Source organism: Diceros bicornis, chromosome 2 (genome assembly GCF_020826845.1).
Source record: "Diceros bicornis minor isolate mBicDic1 chromosome 2, mDicBic1.mat.cur, whole genome shotgun sequence".
Taxonomy (NCBI): Eukaryota; Metazoa; Chordata; class Mammalia; order Perissodactyla; family Rhinocerotidae; genus Diceros; species Diceros bicornis.
The window spans coordinates 2,716,190-2,725,668 of record NC_080741.1 but is presented as its reverse complement, the minus strand read 5'-3'; the positions used below and the strand labels follow the sequence as shown (position 1 = coordinate 2,725,668).

Below are 9,479 nucleotides of genomic sequence, written 5' to 3'. Positions count from 1 at the left end.
TTATGGGGCGCAGTGTGGGAGGGGGTGGCGGCCCCCTGGGTGGTCAGCTCCTGGCAGAGTTGAGCATGCCCCCCAGGGCGACAGCAGGGCTCCAAACAGCCACTTCCGTGGGATGGACCCCTGCCCTTGCCAGGACGCTTGGCAGGCAGCGGCGGGAGTCGGCCGGTGTCTTCCGGCCCAGGGCAGTCTCCGAGCTCCGCTGGGCCACGCGCATCCTCAGCAGCTTGTAGAGCTCTGTGTGGACGCCTTGTTGGAAGGTTCCGGCTTCGGGGCCGCGCCCCGGATGGGGGTGGCCTCGCCTTGCGGAGCCAGCACCTCTCTCTTGCGGAGAACACACCATGTGGTTGGCACGGTGAGCCGGCAGCCGCGATGACGTCCGAGCACCAGGCCGGAGTGCAGCGCTGCGCGCCCCGGTCCAGCCTCAGCTGCGCGACCGCCAGGGCTGCGGACACTTCACCTCGTGCTGCAGGAGCTGCTCGTCCTCCGCGAACATCTCCTCCGCCGTGGCGCTCAGCGATGGCCTTGATGGTGAGGTCCTCAGAGTTGGCGGCCAGCGCCAAGTTGCCCGCTGGGAGTGGGCATTGCCACAGTCCCGCTCCTGTTGGCCAGGGGCACGTGCTTCGGCCCCGTGAACATCTTCAAGTCAGGCTGGTCCATGGCAGTCCACCGGGTCACCTCCCAGCACAGGGCCACGGGGCGGCTGTAGGGCTCCTGTTCTGGGCCCTAGCTGTACTGAGTGCGCAGCGACCACAGCCATCTCCCCCACGTCTGCAAGCTGGACGCTGAGGTCCAGGGCCTGGAGGCCGTCGCAGTTGCCCCTGTGAACACCAGCTCGGGCTCCTCCGGCACCAGAGCGCCATTCTCCAGACACACCTGCAGCTGATGGGTGACCCGGCCTTTGGCTGCCAGTTCGAGCAGGGCCACCTGGGACCAGCACCTTCTTACTCAGTAACCCATTCCCCAGATGTCCGGTCACTTGTCCAGGCCAGAGCGGGCTTGGGCTCAGGCTCCATGGCAGCCAGGGACTCTCTGGCCAAGGCCTGGGACTGCTCTGGCTGCCTGGCCTCCTCCAGTGGGGGCTGCCCCAGGTCCTCCAGTGGCAGTAGCTGGCTCAGATTCTCCTCTCCCTCCTCCTCCGCTTCTCACTCCTTTTCCTCCTGGCCAGGCCAGCACCTTCAAGTCCTCAAGTGGTGGGACCCCATCGGAGAAGGGGTTAATATCCAAAAATATATAAAGAACTCATACAACTCAATGGCAAACAAACAAGCAATCCAATTTTAAAATGGCCATATGATCTGCATAGACATCTCTCCAAAGAAGACATACAGATAGCCAACAGGTCCATGAAAAGATGCAAACATCGCTAATCATCAGGGAAATGCAAATCAACACCACAATGAGATATCATTTCACACCTGTTAGGATGGTTATTATCACAAAGACAAGAGACAACATGTGGGGCAAGGATGTGGAGAAAAGGGACCTGTGCACTGTTGGTGTGGATGTCAGCTTGTGCAGCCACTATGGGAAACAGTGTGGAGGAGCCTCAAAAAATTTAAAGTAAAACTACTATATGATCCAGCAATTCCACTTCTGGGTACTCATCCAAAGGAAATCAAATCACTGTCTTGGAAAGATATCTGCATCCCCATGTTCATTGTAGCATTACTTACAGTAGCCAGGATGTGGAAACAACATAAGTGTCTATCAATGGATGAATGGATAAAAAAGATGTGGTATATATATACAAGGGAATACTATTCAGCCATAAAAAAGATGAAATCTTCCCATTTGAGACAATATGGATGGACCTTGAGGGCATTATGCTATGAGAAATAAGTCAGATAGAGAAAAACAAATACCGTATGATCTTATTTGTATGTGGAATCTACAAACAAAACAAAACAAGAGAAAATCAAATCAAGCTCATAGACACAGAGAACAGACTGGTGGTTGCCAGAGGTGGGGGTTGGGGGTAGGCAAAATGGGTAGAGGTGATGAAAAGGAACAAACTTCCAGTTATAAAATAAATAAATCCTGGGGATGTAATGTACAGCATGGTGACTATAGTTCATAACACTGTATTGTATATTTGAAATTTGCTAAGAGAGTAGATCTTAAAAGTTCTCATCCCAAGAAAAAAATTTTGTAACTATGTAAGATGATAGATGTTAACTAGAATTATTGTGGTGATTATTTCACAGTATACACAAATTTTCAATCATTATGTTGTACAACTGAAACTAATATAATGTTATATGTCAATTATATCTCAATAAAAATTGTTGATAAAAAATAATAAAAATAAAAGACCTTCATTTTCCCAATGCTCTACAGTGCAAAAAAAAAAAAAAAAAAAGGGAGTAACTCCCAGGAAACACGGCCTTGGTGTGAATATGGTGGTAGATTCAGGAGGGAAGGAGCCAGGACTATCAGTCGTCTGTGCTTTCTACACAGCTGGAGGTCTGAGGGGTGCACATGCCTGCCTGTTACAGGGACAGGAAGGGACATATAGAGGGCAGGAGTCTCGAGAAGGGGGGTTTGTAACTGACGGGATATGGAGGAGAAACAGAAAGAGGAAGGGCACAAGGGCGGCTCTGAAGTTTCTGTGTGACCCACTGGACAGCAACACGATCGATGGAGAGAGAATGGGGAATTTATTAGGGGTGGAGATAAACTTCTCTTTATCAGATTGAGTCTTAAGTGTTTTGGAATATCTATGTGGATAGAATCAGCTCACAAGTGAGAAAACAAATCTGAAGACACACGGGTTCCCAATGGGCCTTATCTTTTTCCTTCTCCTTAGCTATATATACAGATGTGCGTAAGGATGAAGCTATTTGCCCGCCAGAGCCTCAGGTTGAAGAAGCATTCAGTCTGAAGTCATTTATGCGATGCAACTTGATAAATTTAACTGTGTCAAAATTAAGTAATTCTGTTCAACAAAAGATAATGTTAAGAAATTGAACAGGAAAGCTGACAGAGGTCAAACAACCAGAATTTATAAAAAATTTCTAGAAATTTTTAAGAAAACACTAACAACCCATTAAGAAAATGAACAAGGGCTTATATAGGTACTTCATGAAGGGGGACATTTAATGCAAATTAAAACAAAAGGAGATATGCTCACAAATCCACCCCAACTGCTAAAAGGAAGAAGTCTGCCCATATCGGGTCTTGGCAAGGATGTGAAGCAAATGAAACACTTATATACCGCTGGGTAGAATCCACATTGGTACAACCGCTTTAGAAAAAGATTTGGTGTTACTGAAGTTAAAGACCCATGAGACCTGTGACCCAGCAAATCCACTCTTAGGTTTACATCTCACAGAAATGCCTGAAAGTGTACCACAATGCACGCACAGGAATGCTCACAGAAGCATTAGAATTAGAAACAGCCCTGAACCGTAAATGACCCACCAGCAATAGACTGGAGGAACAACTGGTGATATATTCACAAAATGGAACGATACTGAGCAGTGAGGAGAAATCACAGCTACACGCAACACCATGGGCGAAACTCAGAGGCCGTTGACTGAACGAAGCCAAACACAGAAGAAAACACACATGGGACCCTATTTATATACAACTAAAGTCCCAGCGACACTGTCCTGTTTAGAGGTGTGTTCTTAGAGGTTGAAATGTAACGTGGCTTAGCGGTTAGGTGCGCACGCTCCGCTACTGGTGGCCCGGGTTTGGATCCCGGGCGCGCACCGACGCACCGCTTCTCCAGCCCTGCTGAGGCCATGTCCCACATACAGCAACTAGAAGGATGTGCAACTATGACATACAACTATCTACTGGGGCTTTGGGGAAAAAAAAAGGAGGAGGATTGGCAATAGATGTTAGCTCAGAGCTGGTCTTCCTCAGCAAAAAGAGGAGGATTAGCATGGATGTTAGCTCAGGGCTGATCTTCCTCACAAAAAAAAAAAAAAAAAAGAAATGTAACAGAAAGCAAGTGTGTGGACTGTAACTGAGGGGGGCATGTAGGGTTCACAGGCATGTTGGCAGTGTTTCATTTCTTCATCTGAATGAGGGTGACACGAGTTCTCAGTGAGCTGTACATTTGTGTTTTATATACATTTTCTGTATACTTGTTATATTTTACAATAAAGAGATAAAAATCAAAAAGCAAAAAGAGACAAAATAAATACCTTACTTCCCCCAAAATAAAACTTATGAGGTAAATTTAGAATATAAACATCTCTCAACATGGAAGTCTCATCCTAGGAAGCTAGGAGTTCATTTTTACAGGTAACAATTTGAAATATACAGGTTTTGGGGGATTTTTGTGAAAAATAAAACAAAATAATTTCTCTGAGACACAGGATTTTTTCTCTTACCAAAAAGCTTCAGTAAACAGGAAAAATATTGCAGAAAGAAATATTTTACATCTGATTATACTTAAAATTTATAAATAAACAAATGGAGGCAAGTGTACTCTTCAGTTTGACTATTCCCCAAACACCTAATTAGTATCACAAGTGAGAGAGGAGCGGAGACTTCGAGGGCGGGTGGAAGACAACAAACCCCAGCACAAACCACTCGTTAAAGTGGTGTTCTCCACACCCATGAAAATGAGACCTTGAGATGATTTAGCCTTCTCTACATCCGGAGAGCAGGATCCATGCTATTTACGAAACGTGAGGTAGAAATTAATTGAATCCCTCAAATGCAGAGATGTCTATCTTATTTTGCTTTAAAAAGAAATATCAAGTACATTTGGGGGTCCATGCTAACGGTTACTCATACAAGAATTAGTGATTCAGATCATAAATCTATGGCCATGTTTATCTCCAAAAATTCATTTGAGATTGTATTCTCAATAAAAGAAATGCCCAAGATTGTTCAAGCTCACATTTTCTTGATGTATTAGTTCTTCATCTGGGTTCTGAGGTAGTTTTGGGGTAGTTTCTTATCTCCGTGCACCATTTTGTTTTTCTTTTTAACCAACTTCAGAGAATGTGGACAGTGTGGATTTCCAGCAGATGTCAGTGTTGGTGTTTAAAACAATGTGGGAAGTCCTCCAAACCTGGGGCCTCACCTGGAGGATGGACAGTGTACCGCGCAAATCCTCAATTCTCGCGAAGTGTGGAAAGGTACTCCAGAGAATTTTGTTCTTCTGCATTTTCTTCAGAAGTGTATTACTGTAGGTTAGGAAGTAGATATGGCTTCAACAATATTCTTCTATCCCTTTGAGATTTAACTTGTGCTAGTTATACATAAATTATATGCATTTATTCTTCCTCCTGTTCCAAAAAGCTATTTACTCTCTATTCCTCTCTCTGAATTTCTTCCCAGAACGATGATATTTTTTTGGCTTGAAGAATTGCAATGTGTTTATCTCAGAAAAATATTTTTTAGCACCTAGCAGGTACCAAAGAAATAGAACGGAAAAAGACCTTAAAGAAAGTCTTGTAATTATGGGGTTAAGTTCTGTCACAAGGTGTGAACAAGTTACCAAGAAAGCACAGAAGATGGGGCAACAAATCCTGTCTGGAGGAGGAGAGGCGGGCTTCACTGGAGGAAGGGATTTGGGGCCTTGAAGGATGAATATGAGCTTTCCAGGGAAGGATTTTCAGAGAAGAAATGACATGCAAAATATTAATGAATGTCGATCCTGCGTACAACTTTGACACAAGTGATTTTAGGTCATAGTCTCGATTCTTTGGGGACTATATTCAAGCAGTTAAGAATAGTTTGAGACTAGAGACCATTTAATAAGTGGTGAAGAACACAGAATTTAGAGTTTACCTAGATTCAAATACTTGCTTTCCAGTTATTAGGTTATGATCTAGGAAAAAAATGTAATATTCTGTGCATCAAAGGAGATAAAAATGACACCAACACTTCATTGGATTGTTAAGAAGATTAAGTGAAATAAATATAAAGTATTTAGTGTACTGTCTGGTGTGTGTGCATAGTAAGTTCACAAAATGTTAGCTATTATTAGCAGCTATTTTATCTCATTAGGAATAAATGGGAAACATACAAGAAAGTTGACATTGAGTAGAGGTACTCAGATATTAATTGAGAAAATAAGTGAATCAATCTTTTTTCTTTTTTTTTTACTAATAGCTCACCAGCATTTGATATTTGCACAGAATTTGCTCTGTCCTTCAGGAAAGATAACATGTCAAAACAGGCTTTTCGAACAGTTGTCTGTTCTGCGTGTCTTGCTGTGTGGTTTTGGATCATATTCACATGGTTATCAATGAAGGACCAACTCAGGTTCAAGAGCACACCAAGAGAATGGCAGGCTTAAAGAACAGAATGTGAGGAATTGCTTCAATGCAACGACAGTGCTCAAGCAGAGAAAATCAGGGTTATTGAGGACTTTGCCAATACAGGCCTGGAAGACAACATCCCACTTGAAAAGACTGATCACCCAGCAGTCTGCTTTCCCTTTTGTCTTGTGAAGACTACTAACTCCTTTCATATGTCAGAACAACTAAGAGTGAAAAGCATTGGTTGAAGGACAGAATGGGAATCATATCCTTAGCTCCCAAGTTTATTGTCTAGGAGGTCTCCATCACTGTGAGGCAGGTGAGTGATGGGGCTTATTAAAGTTGGGTTGACTGCGTGGTTCATGATTATGTTTATTTCATTAAAGTGATACTATTCATAAAATTAATTAAAAGGAGAGAAACAAGACTTAGAGAAGAAAATAAAATTTCCAATTGTAAGGATGAACAGAAGTCCAGTGACCAAGCAGATGTACCTTACACTGATTTTCCAGGCAACCACAGTGAAAAGATTGATTGAATTGATTACTCAAATGAAAAAAGAAACATATTTCAACAATAAAGTTTGTATAGAGAGGCAAAAGACCGAGAATAGCCAACACAATATTGAAGGAGAAGAACACAGTGGGAGGACTGACACTACCCGACTTCAAGACTTACTGTAAAGCTACAGTAATCTAGACAGTGTGGTCTTTGCAAAAGAGTAGACAGCTAGATGAATGGAACAGAATACAGAGCCCAGAAATAGACTCACACAGATGTAGTCAACTGATCTGCGACAAAGGAGCAAACGCTATACAATGGGGCAAAGATAGTCTCTTCAACAAGTGGTGCTGGAACAACTGGACATCCACATGCAAAAAAAATGAATCCAAACACAGATTTTACACCTTTCGCAAAAATTTCCTTAAAAGAATCATAGACCTAAATGTAAAATGCAAAACCATAAAAGCCCTAGAACGTAACATAGGAAAAAACTTGGATGATTTTGAGTATGGTGATGCCTTTTTAGATGCAACACCAACGACATGATCCATGAAACAGTTGATAAGCTGGACTTCACTAAAATTCAAGACTTCTGCACAGTGAAAGACAGTGGCAAGAGGTAGAAGACAAGCCACAGACTGGGAGAAAATATTTGCAAAAGACACATCTGATAAAGGACTATTATTCAAAATATACAAAGAATTCTTAAAAGTCAATAATAAGGAAACAAACAATCCAATTAAAAAGTGGGCCAAAGATCTTAACAGACACTTCACCAAGGAAGATATGCAGATGGCAAATACACATATGAAAAGATGCTCCACATCATATACCATCAGGGAAATGCAAATTAAAACAACAGTGAGCTACCACTACACACCTATTAGAATGCCCCAAATCCAGAACACTGACAATACCAAATGGTGGTGAGGCTGTGGAGCAGCGGGCGCTCTCAGCCACTGCTGCTGGGAATGCAGAATGGTGCAGCCACTTTGGAAGACAGTTTGGTAGTTTCTTACAAAACTAACCATACTCTTAACATATCATCCAGCAATCATGCTTCTTTAATTACCCAAAAGAAGTGAAAACATATCTACACAAAACCTGCACATGGTGTTTATAGCATCTGTATTCATAATTGCCAAAACTCAGAAGCAACCAAGACGTCCTTCAGTAGGTGAATGGGTAAGTAAACTGTGGTACATCCAGGCAATGGAATATTATTTAATACTAAGAAGAAATGAGCTATCAAGCCATGAAAAGGCATAGAGGAAACTTAAATGCATATTATTAAGTGAAAGAAGCCAATCTGAAAAGGCAACATATTGTATGATTCTAACTATATGACATTCCGGAAAAGGCAAAACTATGGAAACAATAAAAAGTTCAATGGTTTCCAGGGACTGGGGGAGGAGAGGGATGAATAGGCAGAGCACAGAGGATCTTTTAGAGCAGTGAAAATACTCTGTGTGATATCATAATGATGGATATATGTTATTATAAATTTGTCAAAACCCATAGAATGTACAACACCAAGAGTGAACCATAAAGTAAACTACCGTGATAATGATGTGTTAAAGTAGGTTCATTGTTGGTAACAAATGTTACCACTCTGCGAGGGATGGTGATAATAGGAGAGGCTATGCATATGTGTGGGGACAGGAGTATATGGGAAATCTCTGTACCTTCCTCTCAATTCTGTTGTGAACCTAAAACTGCTCTAAAAAAAATCATATTTTAAACAAGAGAGAGAAACAAATCAGTCTCTCAAAGAAACCCAAGTTTTCACAAGAGAGAAATTTTGTATCATGAGATTTTGCATAGGGAACAAGGAGTTCTGTGATTCTGAATATGCCCAACAACCATCTTGTCATAGTTTTCCTCCCTCCTAGCTTACTCGATGTATATTTGGATAAGTAAAATGGCTCTGCAAAGTTTTAAACACACTTTTGAATTCTTCTTTTCTTAGATTCAAATTCTAATTATTCATAATGAGAGTAAGGTACTCTCTTTACCTCTCCTCTTTTTGGCTGCATACCATCTCCTAGCTATATGAACTTGAATGAGTTACTCTCTATCCATGCACCTTGCACCATTTCTCCACATTTAGAATGAGAACTAATATTAGCCACTCTTTGGTTGGGATTTTAGGAGTTTAGCAATTTTCCAAGAGGAAATACTTTCTCCTTTTCCATGATAAGATAAAGGTGTTAACACAAATAAGTTTCATTGGCCCTGGAAGGATTTGATCAACTCAAGCTGATGAGAAGCACTGGAAATTAGCTATCTATCCTTTAGTTTAAAACTTGAAAATATGAATTTTGACTCAACACATGTGACTTGTTTGGTAGATGAAATCATTCAACATGGGGAATACAGAAGAATAAACAACAGGAGGTAAAGTATTGGGAGCCTCAGTTCTGAAAATTGGTATGATTTGTGGATAGAAAATATGGGATTTACCTTGACTTTCCTGCCTTTGGCTCTGGGAGAAAAGGTCCGGGTGAGAATCCTAACTCCTCTTCCCTCAGCACCAACCGTCCTGGTATAGCATGTGTGCAAAAATGCACCTTTATTTTTTCTGTCAAATGAATTTTCTTGTACAAAAAGCCCTCATTCCGCTTGATGTAAAAAAAAAGAAAAACTAAAGCTAAACCCATTTGATTCTAGTCAGTCCTAGATGACACAGTCAATTTAGTGATTGAGCTCTCACTGTCTAGTCCATACCAGTATTCTTCCGTGATAACT

The 9,479-nt window shown here is 41.8% G+C and overlaps 1 pseudogene; it reads right to left on the bottom strand.

Annotated features, from left to right (window-relative positions):
* LOC131411356 (peptidyl-prolyl cis-trans isomerase FKBP8-like) lies at nucleotides 1–7,095 on the bottom strand (annotated as a pseudogene).
* Nucleotides 7,096–9,479: the final 2,384 nt, after the last annotated feature.